General features: G+C 36.6%; 1 long non-coding RNA gene across 1 annotated transcript; it reads right to left on the minus strand.

The window, feature by feature from the left end:
* Positions 1-2,742: 2,742 nt before the first annotated feature.
* LOC136977277 (uncharacterized) lies at positions 2,743-19,862 on the minus strand. Its single transcript, XR_010881062.1, has 3 exons — positions 19,607-19,862; positions 19,146-19,319; positions 2,743-2,870 (listed from the first exon to the last, which is right to left on the minus strand). It is a non-coding gene; the product is annotated as an uncharacterized lncRNA (long non-coding RNA).
* Positions 19,863-25,038: the final 5,176 nt, after the last annotated feature.

Below are 25,038 nucleotides of genomic sequence, written 5' to 3' on the forward strand. Positions count from 1 at the left end.
ATTAATCGTTCCGGTGTGATGTTTGCGGGAGTGAAGAAATTTTGTAAAGAGTTTAAATAGAAGTAAGATTTTTTTTTTTTCTTTTAATCGAATAGGATGGCAAATAAGCGAAAATGACTGGAAGTAAACCACCTCCTCTAACTCGTTTCTATGTAATAACACTTCTCTATCGTTCCAATTTTATTGGGTATGTTAGAACATGTATTTTTTATTGAGAAATCCGGTGAGATAATATAGATCCGATAGCGTTATTAGCCTAGCTACAAGGTGGATAAACAGAGTTTCGCACTTTTTGGATTTAGTTTTCGACTGGAAAATATCAAGTTTTAAGTAAAATTTGTACGCTTTTCGTTAATAACTAGCGAAAAAAACTCCAGTACATATTATTATTATCAAAATGACAAAAAGCTGTAACGTAAACCTAATTTAAACAAAACAGAAGACAAACTTTAATTAACGGTGTCATTCGATATTATTCATTATGTAAAGGAGTTGAAAGTTTAATTTTTCCCAGAGAATTTGAAGATTTTATGAGAATTTTTTCTGTAGATTTTAAAAATAGAACTCTTTAGAATGTGAAATCATATATCAGGTTATGTAAGTGGGTGTTCTTTTATTATTATAGTGTTATTCTACATTATCGATAGTTGATAGAATGAAAATCTAGTTTCTCTGTCCCTTTACAGTTATGTTTTTATCCTTTCCAATAATTCTTTTCTTCCGAGATGCAAAAGAGTGTGCATTTTAGTAATTCTTAGAGAAACTCGTAAATCAATGTTTGTCCATTGGTAAGAAAAAATGGAGAAATGCTTAAGATATAAAAATATGGCTCGGAATTCACAATAATAGACTCATAAATGTTATGTGAAAGTATTGGAATGCACCCCAAACTGCGCTTTCAAATAAACGTCATTGCTGGTCAAGTTTATAGCCAGCTTGGTTGTCGAGCCTGTCTTCAAACGGTCGACACACTGTTTTATACTCACCCCTAGACAATAAGTAACTCGCCGATCACGGTTATAAAGTACTACATTCCGGAAGTTCAGCTTTGTCTAGGATTCGGCTCCCCCTTTTTTTCCGGATAAATAAGTAGAATGTTTTTTTATAGGTGTTGTCCGTCGCTAAATTGTCTCTTAATGGATTAACGCTATCCGCAAACCGTTTTACATCCCTGAAACTGTCTTCCTGTGCCTCACTTCTAGAGAAACTACACGAGTACGGGTTTGATTTTGGACAATTAATTGAATCAAATATATTAAATAAATGTAATTTTTCATTTTCAACCAGGGGTCGCTAGAAATTTGAAATTATTGGTCGATTCGCATCTAAGCTAGCCAATTGGCAGTTACCGTTATTATATTCGAATGTAAACGATCCTATAGGAATAAGAATACCGTTAAAATCGAATTTAAACTTTTCAATGGGATTGTTATTGTTTTCGGTTGGACGTAAGAGGGGCAGTGAGGAGTTTATAATTGTCACTTCCTATTAGATCGTTTTATGGTTATTACGAAAATAATTTATTAATAGAATAGGAGGGAAGGAAAACGAAGATAAATTAATTCGTGGATAGAATAAAATCCTATTAGAGACAGGTTTAAAAATGTATGGACGGATAGGGAAGGTTAATGTATAAATGCAGAATTTAATCTTATTATTTACCGAATTTCGCGTCATTAAAAGGTTTTTATCTAATACTTTCCCTCGGGTATAAAAGAGCGACGTACTGGATAGGTCGTGATGTTTTATTCAAGATTGTTTTCGCATTTTAATATAGAGGAAACAAAAAATACAGATAAATAAAAAGTTACAATTTGCCTCCCACCCGTCAATAGGCCTCACCTTAAAACCGGATAATCGGAGTGTAATTATCTAAAAATAAACCGAGCTATCCTTTATCCGGAGTTAGACTTTGTTTTTCTTTTCTTTTCTGTTGAGAGATGGGCAAGGTTTGCAGAAAGGAGGTTTCCAAATGGAGGAAGCGTAGATTGTTGCAGTCAGTCCGTCCACTCGACTCCAATCTCGCTGGTGTTTTGTCCTGTGGGAATAGACAGCCTGCTGAAACATCAAAGTAAGCCAGGTCTTAGACCATCACCTCCTCGCGGGCAAGATTAGATCGGAGATAATGAGTAAACTGCATTAGTGGCACATCCGATGGAGACAAGACGATGCCAGGCAAACTTATCGTTCCAGATGCAAGTTTTAATAGATTCGAGAGCGCGCGGACGCCTCGCTTTACTAATAAATCAACAAATGTACCGTTTAATGCCGCCGTTAAGCAAATAAGATCTCCATATTTTCCACTCGAAGCATTTAGGAAGATTGCCACTAAACGTGAACGGCACCGATTGAGAGGGAGCCGTAAATTCGGGGCGGAGCGGGGAGGTACGAAGAAGGAAAAGAAAACCGGAGAGGGATTAGGGAGGAAGGAGGATCGTGGGAGGAGGAAAGAAGGAGAGATAAACGCGTCGGGAGTGTTAATATCGCGTCGTCGGTCTGCGCTAAGTCCTCGGGCGATGTTTGCCGGAGGAGGTCTAGGCCGCCTAATCTCCGTATAATTAAATTTAAATCTCTGGAGCCGCTCCACCTCGGAACGCCGTTTGGCCCGGTCCATCCGCACAAACAAACAAGCGAGCCTTAATTTAGGGAGGAGGGCTTTAATCGCCAACCAAACAAAACGGGGGGGGGAGATTCCGCATCCGACCTTAATCGTCCTCCGCCGCCATTAAACAACACCACACATCAATCAATGGGCCATAATACGACCGCAAATTTATTTCTGCAAACTTGGAGACAGAAATTTTTTCATTTATTTATATATAGATATATTTACATCGGGCCCGTCGCTTCTCGCCGTGACGTCACCGCATCTAAAAATAAAAAAGTTTGTCTTTTAATAATTGTACGGAAGGATGGAATGGAGGAAGAAGAGGAAGAAGAAGAGGAGGAGGAGGAAAGAGAGAAAAGCTTATAAATTTATTAAAATGTATCTGGCCGCCTATAAAGGAAGATAAAGAAACGACCGATATTAAGGGCGGGCATCGATTGAAGTCTGGCACGGAACGGTGGGGTGTCAAATAAATATTGGTAATTTACCCGCTTCTACTTAATATCCCGGTTTTTGCCGGTTACATAAAACATCCGAAATACCCGGGGCCGTCCCGTCTGCTTCCCACTCCTCTGTCTCTCTCTCTTACGCTTAATGCGGATTTTTGCCCAGGACCGGAGCGTCTCGTCCCCTAATATTTCCTCCTACTTTCCATGGCTAGAGGCTGCGCGACGCGACCGCTTAACGGGGGGTGGTTCCCCGCCGCGCGGTCGATTCCGCCGACCGTTCCAGACTCTAATGGAGACAACTGGTATTGGCAAGGCTCCTTATCGATCGAAGCGGCGACAGGAGACTCGGAGAGTTTCTCTCGTCCAACAAGTGGTAACCTGTTGAAAATATCCGAGACCGTATCTCTTTACAAGACGAACGGCGGGTGACCCCGAACGTACCTGGATGTGACACCGACACTGAAGTCCCGATGGAGAGAAGGGCGGTCTCCCGCGTCTGCACGAGATGCTTTCTTGTCTGATGTGTCAAAACATCCTGTGCCCAGCTTTCCTCTAATTCTCGACAAAAAGAAATCCCTCCACCCCGTTCGTTCCAACTTTTTTCCACTTCTTCCACCTTTCTACTCGTCCGCATCTCTCGCTGGGCCGCGCGGAGTCGCGTAGCCGGCGCGCGCCCCGCCGCCGCCGTTACGTCTTTTAATCTCTCGTCTTTCTTCGTTTCGGAACCGACCGCCACTCGATTAAAACTCGACCGCTTTTTCCCCAAGGCGTCTTTTGAACTTAATTAAACGTTTTTGCCAGGCCGACGCCCTCCGCGGAGTTTAACAAGGTAGAAGTAACGTCGGGCCGCTGTTTGTCCGGCGATAACGGCGAATATAGCGACGCTTCGAGATTTAAACCGCGAAAAAGTCAATCTAGCGTGAAGAGTTCGCTTCTTTTTTCTCGCTTGCCAAACCGGCAATACGGGAATATAAATGCGCTTGACAAATGCCGTCGCACTTAATCAACACCCGCCCCGCCATCTGTCGGCATCGAGCGGAAGCTGCTATAACGCCATTTAATATTAAATCTCTGGTTCTATTTTTCCCCTCCTCTCTCTCTCTTTTTTGAAAAAATATCGCCCCTCTCGTGACCACTTTAGAAAGCGCAACAGGGTGGTCGCCGCTGGAAATAAATTTCACAAACTTTTGCTTTTAAAAACTGTCTACTCGACGTAACCCGCGGGTTAAGTTTGAATATGATTAATGATTCGGACGCTTAAAACGCGCGGTTGGTCAAAAGTGTTTCCTTGTTTCCCCGGCCAACACGCTGAGACTTCTTCCGACGGGTTTTTAAAATTGTTTAAAGAGGACAGAGGAATGAGGAAAACCGTTTCCGTCCGTCCCCACGACATTTTTCACCATTACGGCTCGTCTGGGAATGTCCGTCTTTTCTCAGGGATTTTTTTCCATATTTTTTAAATTTCTATTCCGCACTTTCTCCGTCTCATACATAGAATATAAACAAGCGATAAATATTAGAAAAATCTCACTTCTTTAAATTTCTATCGAGAGTTGCGGTTGTTAAGAGGAAGAAGAAGAGAAGGAGGAAAAAAATGATGATGCTCGAAAAATACCGATCTTAATGGATTAGGATGGGAACACAAATTAAACTTCGAACAAAAAACAGGAATGGTTGGGTCGGACATTTTGACATTCCTGGAATATTTCCGGTAGAAGAAGATTAACAGAGAATCAGGTGCGACTCGGCTTTTCTCGCCGGCCATCTTTAACGTCACAACGCTTCTCCCCCGTCTCTAAGGAATTCTAAAGCTCTTTATAGCCATAAGCGGTGTTTAAAAATGGGGAGAAGCGTTAATATTTTCATATTGGATTGAATGGAGTTTTAAAGTATTCCCTTTCGAGGAAGCTTCATCTTATAATATAATATATATATATATATATATATATATATTATATATATTATTTATTTATTTATTTAAATGATAATAAAATTGATTAAAATGATGAAAAAAGTTAGTAAATTCAATTTAGAATATTTATAATTGCATAAACGACTTAAAGTAGATTTATGTAAAAAGTAGTTGAAACCGTCATCCGGCGCCATGTTAATAGCTTAGCGACAGATCGCTCGGTTTCGGAAGGATGGAAAAATGCGAGCGTAGTTAATATAAACGACGCTTAATTCGATTATTCGCTTTATAGTTTTATCGCTAGATGGAGACTCTTTAACCTGTTTAAGGGAATCTTATTTGGACGGGTTTGTGCCTCTCGGGACGAGCGCCTCTCTCTCTCACCCCTAACGAGATAAAGTAGGATTCTAAATTATATTGTGGCAATTGTCGAGACATGTCGGACGGACCCGCCGGCTTCCGAGTCGAATTAAATATAAAGATAATCAACTCATTCACCCGTGCCAGCCGGCAATAGTTGTTTGCGATTAATGGCGAATTACGTATATCAAACCGCGCGCGCCGGCACGCATCATACAGAAAAGTGTGTACACACACAACACCCGGGCACACAAAACCCTTAGCAGGCCGCAGAAACGTCGTGTCTTGTTTTCTTTGCTACGTCCCCGCGACACCACCCGAGCCTATGATGAAATGTCCTCGGGCCTATTAGCTAATGAAGATTGTGTTTCGCTGATTTTTTTCCCATTTGTTGAAAGAAAAGTTTAATTTTTTTTTCCTTTCTCCGGCATCCCCCATCGATTTTTTTGGTAATTGGTATGTCTCCAACCGGCGGAACGACCAAAAAAAGAGAAGGGAACAAGGAGGAAAAAAAAACTAACGTGGGAGATAATAATAAAGTAGAGAAAGCGGCATTGCTTCCTATCTTGGCGTGTCTGATCTTTGGCCCCAGGCAAGGCGGAAGTCCACCGAAACGGATGTTACGTTAACACTCCAACTTGGACTAAAAGTGATATTCCTACGATATTGTGGTAAATCCCGGCTAAAGCTACCTTATCGCGGTTCTCTTGTCTTCTCGTTTCGACTCTTATTGCTTCGAACGTCGACACATTTCTTCGTAACTCTCCTCTCTAACTCCTTCCTCCTTTAATTGGTTCCTATCCTTTAAGCGTTGTCGATAAACCTCAAATTCCAGTTGGGAGTAACGCTTGCAACTACTTACTCACGCACAAATACTGAATTATGCAATGTAAATTCATGTATCATAAAGAGAGGTTATAGAAAATACAAGATTTTGTTCTCTACAATCTCTACTTAATGTTTTACGATGTCTACACACAATAGAACTAATAGATACATATGTACTAAATGTAAACGCATTGTCTGCTATATTTTATATTAAAATTACATTATGTAGTGTATAAATGAATACCAGTCATTTTATGTAATATATTTTAAAACAGCGTATATCGTAAACTATATTATCGAAGGCATGTGTTTAGCATACAATGTAATACATCAATACGTCCTCAATGTAATATGAGCTAGTAGTTAGCCTAGTATGTTTTGTGTTATTAGTGTTTTTTATATTATAAAAATTCATAAATTCTTTTGTTAAATTTTTAATTATTTACAGGAAAATTAATCATATAGGCATTCAGACTTATAACTTATGTTTATAATATAGATTATTTGTATGGATAAAAGCATTGAACGTGTATTTATTCTACAATATATACAGTACGTTACATTAAACTACTGTTTCCACGAATTTACTTACTAACATATGTTAAATTTATGTCGCAGGTTAGCGTAAGTGAGCATCTTGTAACCTGTCTGCACGAATAAAAAGCTTTGTTAATACACTTTAATAGTTTTAAACTGTAAGTAGATCAGTACACTTTGTAATAATTCTAAGTAGTGTTATAAATTAGTTTAAATTTAGCCAATTTCACAACTTAAAAGTAATATAATACGGTTAATATTACATTGCTATAGAAAAGTAATAAGCTGCAGTTATCGTTAGCGGCATAAGCGACAGCTGGCCCCATTTCGCAATATTAGCTTGGATAAACTATCAATCCTGCTGAAAAAATTTCCAGCATTCCAGTTACGTCTGTCGACTGTACTGTAGACGAGAAATCTCGAAACATTCTAAAACAAACAGTCCATCATCGAAAGTGGAGGCAAGCAACCCAGATATCATCGAATTCTCACCATTCCCCGTCTAAAATGGAGAAAAGGACCTGAAAAATCCCGAAGAAATCATATCTGACGAGCGTTAAACTAATTCGACAATGGCTGAGAGGTTAAAGTTCACCGGAAGCCATCGCGCTCGAGTGGTTGATCTACTACACGATTTAATAAACTCGACAACACCAATCCGATAAATCCGATATTTGCAAGTTGATCGCGCGGGATTACAGCATTTGACACGTGGGAGTAACTCCGAATGCGATAGTAACGGGTTTGTTAGGTGACGTACAAAAAGGAACGTAACGGAACTCGAAAATCCAGGGATGGAAGCAACCCGAACCGGAGAGAAAGTAATAAGAAGGAATAGTTAATTTATTCATCTTCATCATCAATCATCTTACTAATACCTTAGCGAGCGAAAGACTAATGACGTCGTTTATTGAATTGTCACAAGAAATAACATATTTTGTCATGACGAGGCAATTTTTTTTCTCTACTAAAACCGTCCATTATCAATTTTTATTATCGTCCCCGCTCGCGTAATTGATTAATGCCCCGTTAAGTAATTACGAATAAAGTTTTAATAAAACGCCAATAATTTATGGACAAACGATAACTCGAATATCCACAGACTCCAGAGGTTACAACTCGTCCCCCATGATTAAAGTCGTTATTTGTCTTTGGGGAGGAACGACGGACGGCAAAGTCTGTAACGGAAGCGTTTTTTATTGCGGCCGGTGTCACGGGCCAACGTGTAGGGATCTTTCGGGGTAAATTCCCCGAACAAAGCGGTTAAGTAGGGGTAAAATCGGGAGATAAGACAAACGGACGGATGAGGTGGAGCGGACGGAGAGCAGGAAACAAACCAGACACTGAAGAAAAGGAACATCATCGAAGAGTGAAAGGATTGCAATGAGGCAAATGCGTTCTATCCGATGATAAATTGGTCCAATTTTTCTAAGAGGTTGAAAAAAATTGACCATCTCCAAAAATCTAGAAATCGCCGTAAATTTTAAAAGTGCTTCTGGCCTTTCTTCCTCCTTTCGCCCTAACGCATTCCAACAATACAAAAGGTTCGGTTGCGCCTGGGATAAAAAGCCTAACAAAACGATTTAGCACAATGGACGTTAAAGGCGGCCATTATCAGATATTTTTGGGTTATTAACAGAACATTCGGATCGGTCCGTTAATTACCTGATTAGTTTTAATGTTAAATTAGTAAATCAGATAGGGCAATCGTCGTCGTCGATAACAATATTCATTTCCGCCATTGGAAATTAAACGAGCGCCATTATCTCTTCCTCGATTGCTACGCGATTAAAAAAGCGCGTGCGTATGTCGTCACCACACTCCTACGTAACGATCTCCAACCCATTTGCCACGTTTGCCTCCGGGTTATGCGGTTTGGAAAGTTGCGGAATGTTAAGATGCAAGCTGCTTTCCAAGAGAGTGGCAAAACTTAAATCACTCCTCAGCAATCCGCGGCTTCCAGGGCCTGGAATAACTTTATTTTCTCGTATTTCTATCTCGTGCAACCGCAATTAAGCTGATATTCGTGACGAAGAACATTGCAAGGAAGGTGCCTAATGTACTAAAGGGTGTGGAATATGTCAGTACTCAGCTGCAACTCCGTAAGAAAACGTGGATGCGACCCTCATCTAGAATAGGTTGCTCAACAGTGACTTAAACTGTACACTTATCTACACTTTTATATAATACCATTTTTTGTATAAGTAGGCTTGAATTCTCTTCCAACCACCGACCTCTCTAAGACACGATGCCTTCACAGCACAGTTGCCTGTACTACAGTGTCTTTATCAATATGTACTGTACACTTTCAGTACACTCACCTTTACTAGTGCTTAATATTCAATATATATTCTCTGCTCTGTAATCTTGAGCAAATACGAATATTTCTTTTCAGCAGTTTGTTTTATAAGCTAAACCAAAAGAATATAGAGTAGAGCTTCTTGTTTGTGAACCATGATTGATCCATTATATATGACTTACTTATAAAAGAAGATACGAATCTACAAGTATATTCTTAATTATTCATATATAAATACGTGTAAGTCAAGCTGTATTGTAGTAAAGCTTAAGTTATATAAATGTATAGTAGTCTACTTTTAATGTAGAGTATAAAAGAATTTTTTTTTATAATTTTCGTCTATAAGTATACAATACAATTTTATTTTTACAAATAGATTTCTTTTTCATAAAATAAGCCTGAAGAATTCAGTTATAGTCTCTTATATAAGTATGTATTGTAGATTCTATTTTTGTACAAGTACATATTTTTCTGTATTGAAGACTATATATAGGAAGAATGCAATACATATTCTTCTGTACACGAGTATCTGTAGCCAAGTTACGTTTAGTACATTATATATTATTATAAGTACGTAAGATATAAACTTGGTGTAGACTCTTTAAATATATTTTACTGTATCTGATGTGTCTTAAAACATTTTTTTTTCTAGTGTACCCAGTCTCATTAATGTTAAACCAAATAGTTTACAGTCGGTTCCAAAACAGTTTCAAAAGTCCTATTTTATCATCTTGAATAAAACTTCACAGAAGGTTTTCGAATTAAAATCCTTCACGGTTAAGGATTATAAGATTCTGGACTAAGAAATGAATGAGAAATTTTACATGTAAGAAAAGCTGTGTGTCTTTCAGAAATACAAAAATCTTTTTGGAACCGACTGTGCAGTCTTTTTGTTTTATGTGTGGTTTCTCGAACAGTACCGTATTAACTTACATTTAGGGAGATGTGCTGATCAAGTATTAAATACTGGAATACAATGGATACGTTTAGACACGAAACAAAGCCATAAAAGTAAAACTTTTTAAAGTATTCCATTTTTGAAACTATATAATCAAAGTGTAGTCGGATGTCTTAGGCCAAGTTTTGAGCTAAAGGAAAATCGTGAATGAATAAAATTCGTCATTTTAGGATAGGCCTTCTTTGTGATCTTTAAAATTCAGAAAAGTTAACAAGTAATTAATAATCTTCAAATATAATTTCTAAGATATAGGCTACACACTAAGCGTAGGGATAGGGAGAGGGCTTTGCGAATCTTGCACTTTATCCTTATTATTTTAAGGTTACATTAAGACAAGAAGGTACAACTTAATAAGAATCTAAACCAAAATGCACCCAGAGAGAAGCAGGAAAAGTACAAAGTTTGGTCAAAAATAAATTTATAAGAACCTTAGAAAAACAAGGATAAAACAAATAAAAACAAACAAAAAAAGAAAATGTGGCCTACAGACAGAAATCAGCTAACTAGGAAAATCTCCGAGATAATCTGTATTTTCCTCCTTTCTTAGCAAGTAAAAGAGAGATAAACCGGATAAATTATCAATCGAAGACGTGGAATTACATAAATTTTAGACTATATAATTAAAAACTGTTCACATTTTAATGCGAAAACCCGCAGCGAAGTTACTTGGAATGGAACTTTGGCGTGGAAGGAACAGAAAGTTAACAATGCAAAATTAATGCTTTTTATCGAATTGAAGAGCACCGAGAACGAAGAAAGTTTAAAATTTTAGTAAACAACTTTTTAAAAACCATTCACATGAATGGAAAAATTAAACGAGATATTCAAAGTTTAAACTGGTTTTTAATGATCGATAAATATCGGCTCTCGTTCGTTCATAATACACTTCGTTAGTTTCTATTCAAACTTTAAAATCGTTCGTCTTCTAGTGGGTGCAGTTTTATATTTATCCGGTTAAACGGGAGAGAAGACGCCTTCTTAATTTCTATCCTTTTGACTTTTTTCTTTTGTCGAGAATACAGAATGTCTTCTGTACAACCAACATTGTATCGGTCAAGATAACGTTAAAGACTGGCTAGAAAGGTGGGCGTGACGTCTCAAACCACCCTTTTATTGAGGCAGAAAGGCTCCGAAATATCAAAAACTCTCCACAGAATTAATACGAGGTGGAGGACATTCGAGAAAACCTGGAGAAATTCGAAAAGAAAAAAAAATCTCCGTTCTAGAGAGGGTGATACTTAATTAAAATCCGAAACTTTTTAAATGTTAAATCTCGTGCAGAACTTAGTTTCCTAGCACCTGGCCTATCGATTTTGTTCATTTACGGAGTATTAACCCGCGTTTTTTTAGACTTAAATCTTGTAAATTTCTCTAGAATTTCGTTCAAATTGAAATTTCGAATATTACATTACCTCCCGCCGCTGTGTGCTGTTTGCTATTATTTGCTATTCTCTTAGCTGTTAATAATTTTATTTATTTTATTTTGATTTTAATCTGTAAAAAATGTCACACCGTTTAACACTTAATCGAAGACATAAAGGCAATTTTAAATATGGCGACCGGGAAGAACCCCCTAGTTGGACATTTAACAGACATATGCGAATTAAGAGCATCGCTTGGCGCCGATCTTCGTCTTGTGCTTTATTGGAATAGGCGCCGTCTACATAACTGAATTTTTTTATTTTCGAAAATGGCGAGAATATGGCATTTAAAGTGACCTAAAAATTTGGAGGTTTTACAAATAATCTAATTAGCAACAGTACTAAAATATGCGCTTCCACACTTTTGTGAACAGTTTCAACATCTCCCCCTCCCCGCTGAAGAATCTTATAAAAAATATAGCAAAATAATGAAGAAGTCAGCTAAAATATCAATTATTTTAAATAGTTTGTGTTTAATTTCTAGAAATTCCTATTTGTTTTGCTAAACTAACACAGCAATTCCTCTTAGTTTGGCTGATAAACTAACACAGCAATTCCTGTTAGTTTGGCTGATAAACTAACACAGCAATTCCTGTTAGTTTGGCTGATAAACTAACACAGCAATTCCTGTTAGTTTGGCTGATAAACTAACACAGCAATTCCTGTTAGTTTGGCTGATAAACTAACACAGCAATTCCTGTTAGTTTGGCTGATAAACTAACACAGCAATTCCTGTTAGTTTGGCTGATAAACTAACACAGCAATTCCTGTTAGTTTGGCTGATAAACTAACACAGCAATTCCTGTTAGTTTGGCTGATAAACTAACACAGCAATTCCTGTTAGTTTGGCTGATAAACTAACAGAGCAATTCCTGTTAGTTTGGCTGATAAACTAACACAGCAATTCCTGTTAGTTTGGCTGATAAACTAACACAGCAATTCCTGTTAGTTTGGCTGATAAACTAACACAGCAATTCCTGTTAGTTTGGCTGATAAACTAACACAGCAATTCCTGTTAGTTTGGCTGATAAACTAACACAGCAATTCCTGTTAGTTTGGCTGATAAACTAACACAGCAATTCCTTTTAGTTTGGCTGATAAACTAACACAGCAATTCCTGTTCGGCTGCTAAAACAGGAATTGCCAAAAACTATGCTCCAAATAAGCCATTAGAAAACATGCCGTATTTTATTACTATATTAAGTGAAGTTACTGAAATATTATTCCACTTGTTGCTGTGGTAGTATTATCTGCTATAAATCATTAGCGATTGCTGGAATTTGGCTATAGTTAACGCTGTATTGTTGCACTCTCAAGTAATATTAATGTTTGTTTATTGCTGTAGTAGTAAAAATTAATGAATAAAAATAGAAGAATTAACTATTAAAGTCGCATTTATTGCTTTATAACAAGAATTATGACAATTATTAGATAACGCAAAGCAAAATATATTGCAAAAGCTACATTTATAAGAATACAAGAATACAAGCGGAAAATATTGTAAGTAGTTACCGGAACCAGTAAATCTTCAACTACAGTAAATTTTTAGGGAAAATACTAAAATTTACTGAAAAATTAGAAGGGAGCTGCACTTTCTGCTGCACGATTTCATTTATTAATGAACAAAACTACGTACGTTAACAAGTGTAGAAAAACTAATCCATGTTTGTTACGTATACAGCACTAATGGGGAATTTGCAGCTCTAGTAATAAACACTATAGTAAAGTACTGGTAGTGTTGGGGTATTATTGAATTTTTTATTACTCTAACAGGATAAGTAAGAGATTTTGTCTGAATAGTCTTTAGTATTACTGATAGAACACTGTATATATCAGTAATAATTACCGAGGAGGCGAAAAAAACACACAAGTGGAAACATTGAGAAAGACAAACGTTACTCGATCCTTCTTTAACAGCTGGAGAATTCCAAATCGAGTAATTTAAACTTTCCATTGTTTGTCGTCGACGGAAGGACACTAGACTCGAAGGAATTCGGTTTCTGTACAAATGGAAATTGCTCGTTTCCTATAGCGTCGTTAGCCATGCGGAACGATCCCTCGTTCGAGAAGACGGAGGAAAGACGAGAAGAAAGTTCACACCTTGTCACAAAACTCTTCCTGTCGTCAGATACTCGACTATCACGTGTATTCTCAAGCAATAACAGTCAAACATTCAAGTGTTATTCGCCCAAGAACACACGAGGTAGAACGAGTCGTCGGCGAGTCAAAATCTGGTATTAAAATGTCGTACGGTTAAAACCGAGGGGGGAAAAATGGGAGTAAAAAAAGGTGGAGTCTTCACCCCCGCTTCACTTTTAAATCATTGGTCGATATGCTTCTGACGTCAGGCGCGCGCTCCTTCTATATACTCCGAGGGGGGATTTGTATAAAAGTTGCACGCGCGCTACGGGGATTAGGAGGACGTAATTGCCAGACGCCATTAAGGGTATATCTACTGCTAATACTACTATTTAATCGGAATTTGCAAAGTATCACGTTTGCTTAAAGAGGAAATCCGAAGTGAAAGGAGAAAATTGCGAGAGAGCGAACAAATCCGCAACAGTTTGTATCTATTTGTAGTGACAACACACGGTCCAGTCGATATATCCTCGTCTTGTTTAGACGCACCCCACTCGCAAATCGAAGAACAAAAATATCACGTTTCCTTCTTTAAATCTAAAGAATTATTGCGTATTTATGCAATATCCGTACAACACAGGGAGTTTTTTTCCCTGTGATCTTCTCCCTCTTAATATACGTCATCTGTTTGGTGTTTATGTTTATAGCGACATACTTTGTAGCGATAAACATCTGTAGATAAGAAGTGCCGCTTCCGATCCACGTTTCTTAAACTTTAAACGGGAGAGAGGGACGTTTTAATCTCTCGAAGAAAAACTCTCTGCCTCTTCCAATCTCTGGTGAACATCCAGATGAAAAGCATCTATGCAGTTTCTCCGTTGCAAATGCCCGCGTGATTTTCTACAGCATTCTCTTAGTATTTAATATACCCATATTCATCCAAAGTATCCACTTTCTGACCAGCAACAGTATGAAAAGCGCTGTATATGATATTATACACTTTGGTAATACACCACTATCAAGTAACAATCATACACTGTAATACATTCACGCACTGCTAGCAAATAAGAAAGTAAAGAAGGATAAAAATGTAAATTCCAGATTGATACAGCATCCTTATTTTCCAATTATTCCTCTTATTAGGGATATAAATACACTGCAAATATAAATACACTAAGGTCTTATCTTACTATGGCTTAAAGCACGTATCCTTAGCTACAGAAGTGTAGCAAATGTAAGATCGAAGATAGTGAATAATAACTCTATACAACACATAAAAAGGCCTACAGTATCTTTATAATACATATAAATTTTCTAATACTTGCTTAGACAAGTGGACTGCCGCCACTTTAGATAATATTCACGAATAATGAATAATATGTATTTAAAAATATATATTAAATACAATTCTCGTACAGACACAATTCGAAAATTTCCCAAAAAATAATTTTTATAAGAGAAGGAAACACACGTCAGGATGCGCTCCGCACGCGATGGCTACAGAAAAAACACAGATTACACCACATTGCGAAACGATAAACACTAGAAAAAATCCCTAAAAATTACTAAAAATCTCCGCCACAGGAAGAGGTTTCGGGTAGTTTGCTTTTTTAGTAAATTATATTTAACCGTAAATGCTATTATGGGAATAATAGTATTAGAAGTAAAAAAAAGGGCAACGTCGATATCTTAATTGGCGCAGATGGCGTACAAGAGGAGAATCAACCTCTGAACTGTGGCACTTGAAAGGAGAGTAACCGAGCAACGATACTTCACCTATATTAATCTTTGTGCCGGTTTAACGCAACATCTGCCATGTTTCGCCATCAGGTAAAGGTAGATATTGTTGACACACTCGTCGTCACACTTGTCCTTTCTCCTATCTTTTTTTTTTCATTGTAGGACAAAGAATTAATACTCGGGCCCTTTACTAATATGTGATAAAAAAAAAAAGAAACACCAGAGTGGTCCGTCACGCGGGTAGGAATTTTAATAAGTCCACTCTATGGTAGGATGGAAAAGGGGGGAAACCCGTAGGGGGCTTGATTTATAAGGTATTAAAATTAACCTCGTATTCTCAAAATGGTAATTATGGGGCTACAAATTTGTTCGATGACTCACCGTCTCCTCTTTATGAGATTCACTCAAGAAATTAATGCTGACCGCAACTATAAATTTTCTAGGGTTTTTCCCCCCTACTCCCCATTGCCGAAAGTTTAGTTTTATATCTCGTTTATTAATTACGAGGGCTTGAAATTAATTTTTTTCCCATACTATCAACAGTCAACGACGTTACAACTCTTGTATACAACAAGAAGTATTGTACTATGTGACGAAACAACGATAGAACTAGAAGAGAAACATAGCTACACTAGCTTATTTATATCAACTACACCATAGAGACACACTATTTTATTATATAGTATGTCAGAATATAATTTGTATAACATAATCATTAGTAGAGGACGTAGGCATCGCAGGCATAAGCCTATTAGCAGATAAATATAGGCATTAATATATGTGTAAATAGTCGAAAACGTAGGCTGGCAGGCATTAACAAACTAATAAGTCAATGATATGAGGCATAAGCATTAATATATTAGCCAGTAGTCATTAATAGATAAATGTGAGCATTAATATATATGTAAACAGTTAATAGAAGACATGAGCATATTAATTAGTAAATATTAGTCAGTAAATACAGTAGGCAATAACATTAACCGCAATGCATCAATAATATACCTTCCTTAATGGTAATTAATACATAAATTCTTTTTATCTAAGAAGAAAAATTCTGAAAGATTATCATCTTTCTGATTTTTGGATAATGAAATTCTTCTTCAACTTATTAGTTACAAGAAACTAATAAAGATAAATGTTATTATATAGCTTATTGTTATGTAGAGTGTATTGTATGTGATTGTTATAACCTTAAAAACGTAATAATGATGATGCTAATGATGGTTTGAATGTAAATATTCTAGGATGAACGTAGCGATAATGATAAAATGATCATGATCCTTACGTTTTTGTTGTAAAAAGCATCAAAAATTAAACGATAAAAGTATTAATGAGCTTGTATTTTCTACATCATCATCGTCGTCACATCATCACTTTCGTCATATTAATTGAGTTTTATGATATTAGAAGATCTCGAGAAAGGAAACGGTTTATCTTCAGATTTTTCAGTGTCTTAAAAATTATAAAATGTTACGTATAATATTCATCACGTAGCAGTTAAGTTACATCATCTCTAACATAATTTACAATACTCAAAATTAATTCTGACGTAACAGGTGTAGAAGAAAAAGAAGCCCTCCATCACATTCAATTTTCTAGCTTGTCAATTAGGGATTCGGAGGGCTAAAACTCGTGTTACTTTTCTCGAAAGTCACGTTTAAAGAAAATTCTCTATATTAATCGAATGTTACGGCGCGTTACTTTAAAATAATTCTAAGCGTGACAAAAGTTACGATCCGATTTAACCATAGACTTTACTCACTAGAAGAAAACACGGCGAAGATTTCGAGCAAAATAAACGTCGGGAACTAAGAGCAGAAGTAAATTTAAGTGTCTTAACACTAAGAAAAAATCTCAACACAAAATTTTAAACATTTAACAAGCCGAATTTAGAGGATTTATTAAATTATTCATTGTTACAACAGTACAAAGTAGAGCCCTTATTAAGTTACATAGGTGCGCATTATGCGTCACGTTACGCTGCTCTATAGGAGTGATGCGACGTAACGAATAATTGAAAATAAGGCGAGCTATCTCTAAATAACACAAACAGCTTCATTATAAAGACCCGTTTGTGCAAATCGAATTGATAAACCCTATTAAAAAGAGCATTTAGTGACTCTCGGGACACAAAACAGTAGCTTTATATTAATTTTTCGACCATAGGAAATCGAATTTAGGTTAGAGAGAAACGTGTTTCTAACGGAGCGGGGGAGCAAACAAAAACTGATAATAGCGTGACCACAACACACAATTCATTATTCGGCTTAAGTAGGGAAGTAAAAGCCAAGAAGAAGTTTTGACAACAGGCATTAAGGACACAATGCAGGAAAAGACCCCGTTTGGGGCATTACTGGACTCTGATGGACGACTACCTTTTTCCATTGTCCACTCGGGCACGCGACAGTGTTAGGGGCACTCAAGTCGGTTTTTGCGCAATTTCCTCCCTCTTCTTTCCTGTGACGTGGTAGAATCTCGACTTAACGCTTAAACATGCGAAAGAGATTAAACTCCTAACAGAGGTAAACCTCCGACGGGAATTTTTTTGAACTCCAATTTGTGTGCGCATTTATATAGGTGCGACGGCGGTGGGTTTTGCGAATAATTTCAACGCACGTTAACGAATCAGAAATTAGTACTTTAATCGTCCATCACGTTTACGTGCGCGAACATCGTTCCTATTGATAAATTGGATTAGAAGCTCGCGTTTAAAATTAAGCTGGCGTAATTTATATTAAAATATTAACTTGCCTAAACATTAGTTAATTTCCGGATAACGTCTGGGGCATTTTAGCCAACGACACGACGGAGGATAGATTCTTAAAAACGTTTAGAAAAATAAAAATTAAAGGGGAGGAGAAAAGAAAATGGCGGGGAAGTGGAAGTGAAAATGGAACCCCCATCTCGAGTTACGCGACGGATTAATCCATATTCGTTCACGTGACCTCACCTAGATCCAATAAAGATTTTCACTAGTAAAAATGTCAATAAACCAGGAAGTTTACATTTTTATTCTCGAGGGAAACCTGGCAGTTTAAGTCGACTTATTCTCGCTTGGGCGCCTATTTTCTGCTACTACAGTATTAAAAAAAATGTTCCATCTAACATCTGGAGGTGCGATACACCCGATTAGAGAAAGAGAGAGGGAGATTCTTACGTCAGAAACTTAAAGAAATGGAAGAAACCCACATATTACACGAGGGAACGTCGCCTCTTACGTCGTAAGAAAACCCCCGAAAAGTTAATTTAACCCGCGCCAACACCTCCACTACATTACAACACTGCCGTGCTATTTTAGTAATATACACGACCATGCTATCTTACGTGATCTAATAAATTTCCGACATGTTGACACAACAAATAAGCATGATAATGCGCAATAATATCCTCTCCCCCTAGTACAATTTTCGCCCGTTAACCGGGACATCTAGACGAGTGGGCATTATCTGGATAATCGGTTAACAGTTAAAATTAATGAAGAAAACTTAATTTAATTATACATAACTAACATCTGGTCGTAAAAACATCACATAAATATCACTCGAACGGGGTTAAGACTGTAAATAAAGACAATAGTGAGGACACCACTTCTATAACAATGCGGTAATAACTCTTCCTTTATTCGATTAGCTTTAATTATCGCTATTAACGAGTATCGAGTTTTTAACCCTGGACAGACAAACAGATGTTCTACGTTTTTTCCTACTTGTTGCGTGTTTTTTTAGAAGGGAGTAACGCGATACGTCTTAACTACGCGTATATAAAACAATAAGGTCGCTTAATGGATTTCTATTTTTCGGGTGTGGTGTCGGGTTTCGACTTTTTTCACCCCTCTTTATTTAATAACTATTTTCCTATACTTGTAGGGATTTTTTTTTAACTAGAATAAACTAGCCAATACGTGGATTAGTTTAAGTGTACCGCCTCCAACTTCTCGGTCACAAACAAACTTACCTCTAGGAGTATTATTACTTCCTGTTGCTTCCCTTCGTTCCCTGGAGTGTGTCTGCCATTCGACGAATGATTAGTCCTGGGCGCTTGCTTGATGAGATTTTATACAGCCAAAGCCACGTGCAATAAACGAATAAAGACGTCAGAAACCGGTAATTAGGAGGGGGACGGTCGATCCTGCAAGACAAAAATTTTCGATTGGTTTTGGTCAGGTTGATAGAGAAGTCACAAATCTACTTTTAAGACGTGCGACGGCTTTTTTTTCACTCCCGTTAAACTGCATCCAAAAGTTTTATACACTGGCATCGCGCACTCTAATCAACAGGTTTCTCTATCGATCACTTGGTGTGTGTGCGGAGTTTGCTTTTGTAAAAGCAAAACTAAAAGACATCTTACACGCTTCCAAGCGGGCATTTTTATACACACGCGTATATAACAGCCTATATTCTATTTTTTCTACTCACCTGGGGTAAAGACGGGCAGGAATCTTGTAAAATTCGTGAGGATAGAAAAACCAGTCTGCGGCCTTTAAGGTGGCAAAGACTAAATTACTTGCTCGCAGCGGGATTGACGAGCGTCGTTTCAAATCCACGTCGAGGCAACGCATGGCATGAGGCCCGCAAAGATGACGTCAGCGCCTAGCCTCACGCAACATTGGTTGTTCTCCTGCCATGCCCGGAAAATTAACTTTCCTTGTGATAGGTCGAGCCACTCGCTGCTACCTACTGAGATGGATAATTAAAATTTCTTGTTGGGACATGTTTATTCTACGTGCTACACACTCTGAATCTACTGCGAGAAATAACCCTACCGATTTTTTGGTCGTCTTTAGCAATTTTTATAAAACTTTGTCTACCGAGGATTTGTATACGCGTAGTATTTTTCCTATTAACTTTACGATCGGCCCCTGTAAATCATTCTTCTCCGCAACGTTTATAGAACAAAAAAGCCGGCTTTTGGGGGTTAAACGTTTTAAAATTGCAAGATTTTTTCTTTTTTCTTTTAAGATGCCCATTTTTTTAATTTAAAAAATAAATTAAAGAATTATATAAGGACATCATTAATGGACGGGAGGAGGTTAATATTTTCGTGTAGTCCGGTTGTTTAAATAAGATAATAGAGCAGACGGCAGCTTTTTTTACTGGTAACGAAGCAACTCGGGGTGACCGTAATTAATCCCTTGTGTCTGCTGGAATACCGGGGGAAGAAGAGGAAGAAGAAAGGAGGAGGAAGGAGGGAAAAAAATCGAAAGCTTCCCTTGGAAGCTCGGATTAACACGGTAACGAGTGGGATCATCTCTCGTCTTTCCAGCTGCCTCCCCATCTTCCGTCTCCCTGGAAACGGATCCGGGATGTCTGAGAAAAATTGAGTCTGACCACCCGATAACCGCTAACGTCACAAAATTAACTGGGCGTTATCATAATAGCTCAAACCGCAGGATAAACCGCGCCAGAGTTAACCGGTTACTATAGTAGCATCATGGGAAAACGGTTAGAAAAACGAATTTTTTTTTTTAACCTATTTATCCTCCAAATCTGTAACGGTTACCTGGCAGCCGCATTTTTCGAAAGACATAAAATTTACGACTGTCAATCACTACTTTACAACTTTCACGAATTAAATGCGAGACGATCTTTAAAGCATCTCGAAGGTCAAGATAAAATAATAATAATAATAATAATAATATTAAGAGCTGAAGGAACGAACGTCGATGTAAATTTATCATTATTTTTTTAGTCTCTAAAGATCAAATTTTACCAATTTTGCTCAATAACTATAAGCAATTTGTAATATTTATAAAGATTGAATTGAATATCCTACTCGTTCGTGTTATATAACGAATCAATATGGGATACATATCGGCTCTGTGACTGTATAAATTTAGAGTTAGAGTAGATATATATGGAGGCGATATATATGGGATAAAACTTAAATTATGGGCTAATACTTCTAAATTTGAAATCTATGCTTGATAGAGATTTGTGAAGTAAAGCATTGGCTAAGTACTGTACATATCTGTACTTAGCCAATCCTTTATATAAGTATAGAAACAAGATCACCTTGTGTCTATACTTTCACGTAATACTATTAAATTAATTTAAATTAAAGAGAGTTATAATGATAAAAGCTATGCTTTATGTTCTTGTAAAACTTAAAACTGGATAGTTCTAACGAATAGGTTTGTATATTTTAAATGTATCTTATACAGGAATAAAATTTAAAATAGATATTTTATCTGATAAAATGCAAATCTGTATTATTTCAGCTTCCATAAATATATAGATTTGTAGATGCTGGAGAAGCTCCATATAAACAGCCATAAAGAGATCCTTACAGATATAGCTTTGAGGTATATGAAAATCTTATTGTTCCCTATTTATATTGCAGTATATTTAACATAATTACAATTTTAATTACAAAACAATCTCATTAATTTCTGTATTGAGCTTCTTTAAGCAGAGCAGCATCATTATATTAGAATAAATTATATAATTTATAGAAATATTCGGATGAATTCTTGTATACATTATATACTTTTTCCGTTTTCACCAGACAAATAGAGACGATTGAATGAAAAATTCTTTTATGCTTTTCCTATGAGGGGGGAAAATGTTTAATTTCCATCAAAAATAGTCGAGAAAAATGAATTTTTCGACTTTTATGCTTAAAGAAACGTTAAATTCTCGAATAGTGAAGATCGCCTGGGGTAGTTACATCTAGATGAGTCTCCGAGGAAGATCAGAACCTATATCAACATACAGTTTAGAATGTATTACAATACAAATATGTCTGGAAACCATATTAAATTCTATGATTTGAGTTTAAAAAGAAATTGACAAACACTGGCTATCACTTTGTAGGTAAAAGCGAACCATTGGTAAAATCACAGATTAATAAAACTACCCAATGGCGCCAGATTAGCTCCAACTGCTTTAATTATCTCTGCAGGATCTAATTAAGGTACGTAAGTCCATAACTAAGCGATTAGATAAGGCCAATCTCATTGGATAAAATAATAGGAGGGATTATCGTCTTGTTATGTAACCAATTCCATCCCGTTAATGTTCTTCCTGTTATTCTGATACGAGTTCCCAACTACATACGACTAACATTCATTAAGTTACACGTACGACGGCCTTTACGGAAAAATTTCTTGTAAGGATCTGTCGACGGTTCGAAAAATTATCCACAGATGGCGCCACACTTAGATGGTACATTTTAGGCGAAATTTTCGAATTTTTATACGTAATTTCTTTGGTATTTTACGTTAGAAGACTTAAATCACGCTTGGTTTACTTGGTGCAAGGACATTTTATTTCGTTTCTATTTAATTTCTAATTTTTATCCACCTTTGCAATCCTCGGGATCTTCAGAGCACACTGATGCAGGATGTGACACTATTAAATACTCTCACGATGATAATTTTTTGGAAACACAGCTTTAAGAGCGAGGTGCTTCTGTACAAGAGGTATTAGAAGAATGGCAGCACCCCATCAGAATGCGTGCCATAGTAAATCAAATGAAAGTATTGTAAGTAAGAACGTTCTTCGGGTCTTCTCCGCATCTTCCAATAGAAAAATCATGACAGAATTTACATTTAACTCACGATATTTCATGCTAAATGATAATCGAATTTGCCATCTTATTACAAAAAGGTAACATTGCTGGAGTGCAGACAGAAATCCATAATTGCATTAGGATGTGCATTAAACGTTCTGTTCCATGTTAATGGAAGCTAAACGTGGTTAAAGAAAGTGCATTTTTCTTTGAGAGAATTTATTATTTCGACGTTTTCGTCTAGGTCCTCCTACACATTAATACACAGCTCCAGGTATTTATGAAAAGTGGCCTTTCAACACAGAGTTTCTTCATTATATTCGCTACATAAACTCTCCACTTAAGGACTTTTTCAGCTGTTCTTTTTATATTTTTCCCCGAATTTAACCTTTTGATTTTTATATCTTAATCCAAATTTCCAGCTAAATATTTTTCTCCATTTAATATCATAATGCATAATATATAATATAAATATAATATAGTGAAAACCCTACTTTTAGTGGTAATACTCTTACTTTAAATTCACTCAGTTCTTTATAATAAAAAGTACTTACTTTGAAGGTTTCCCATTAACATTTTTTCTATTTTTATTCTTAATTTAACTTTAATATATTTATATCCACTTCTTATAACGAGAAAAACCTCTGTTCTTCTCTCATTCTTTCGCCCTTATTATAACACATGGATTTACAATACCTAAGAGTTTGTAACTACATACACAGTGATAAAGCAGTGAATGTAAGTGTTAAAAATAACACTAGCAACAATAGAAACAACAAACAAAACAAAATATCCAATCAAAATTTATCTATTGTTTCTTATGTCTCGTAGTAAATTGTATGTTTCGGTTTCCACTGATATAAATTTTTGTTTTGCTATAATAAAGTTAACTGTCCCTTCACTTATTATAACAGAGTGTCCCTTAACATGTGTCTGAACGCCTACTGAAGTACACTAAAGACACGTGTAGTGTTGTTCTTTCAAACAATTTAACTTCATTCGAAATATTTCAGAGAAGTATACACTAGTTTAATTCATTGTAATCATAAAAACACATTAAAACACGAGAAATATAGGCTATACAGTACAGTACTCATGTATTGACCGGTGAGCGATACAGAAGTTTTTCTATCCCCCAAAAAAACCTCTGAAAAACTAATTACAGCAGGGGGGAAAATTAATAGAATTTTACTATAGGAAAAACAGTTGTCATTTTTCTTATTTTCTAATGAAATCGCTGTATGAGCCAAGCAGTTGTAAGGGGTGGCCTAACTAGGAGTTCAAATGTTCTCTCTGGAGACTCCGCTTGTCACATTCGCTATCTAAACTCCTGGTTTGTCCATCTAGGTAGAACTGATCGACTATTTACGCCTGGCTGTTTTTTGACGTGAGAAAACATCCAACGATTCTCACACTAGAATGGTCACCTGAGCCGATATTCTACTGAGTTAAAGTTCGAGAAATTTTTCGATCGCTGAAACTTTCAAAATATATAAATACACATACACACAAACACCACACACACACACACACACACACATATACACTAACTTATTTTCTGAAATGCTCCTGTGAATTTTAAAGCTTTGATTCTCCCCACGAGTTTAATTTTTCCGGGAGTTTCCAGTTCGTACCCTTCTGCCAAGGCATTTGTAAGAAGTTAGGAGAAAACAATTAATAATTTAGTTAAGGAATTCGATTTTCTAACTTAAAAATTGACTTAGTAAGTAACTTAGTTTCGTGTCTAAAAGCTAAATTATGGTGCGAAGTAAATTTATTGATCAGTTAGCAATAGGAGAGGAAGGCTTTACAGTAATACCACTACAACTTTCCACTAGATTTTTTTCAGTGGAAAATGTTTTCGCACCCCAAAAAAGTAGAGTGGAAACTTGTAAAATTAGGCGTGTAAAAGTTTTTATACTGTTAAAAACTAAACACTAAACACTAAACAGTATCAAAGATTGTATCTGCTCGCCTTTTTAGGCGAGCTAAAGCTGTCTAATTGGGGATTTAGCGTTGTTTTTTGAAACAAAATTTCGGAGGTTTTTCCTCTGAAACTGTTACTGCTCGAAGATTTAAAAGAGAAACCTGTAAAATTAGAGAAGCGAGACGTAAATTATAAGTCGCTTATGGCTCTACACTGAGGATAAAGTATTTCTGTCTTATACTAGAATTAGAAGATTCAAACGTAAACAACTGATTTTAATATTTTATCTGTTTTACAGAGTAAATCACTGTTAAAACAGCGAAAAGCGCCCTTCTTGTACTGAACTTGTTAAATGGGATGCCATAAAGGAAGTTTGAGCGAATTTGGGGAGGTGAAAAGTCGAGTTAAAAA

This window comes from Centruroides vittatus, unplaced genomic scaffold (assembly GCF_030686945.1).
Source record: "Centruroides vittatus isolate TY-2023 unplaced genomic scaffold, ASM3068694v2 contig_453, whole genome shotgun sequence".
NCBI classification, from domain to species: domain Eukaryota; kingdom Metazoa; phylum Arthropoda; class Arachnida; order Scorpiones; family Buthidae; genus Centruroides; species Centruroides vittatus.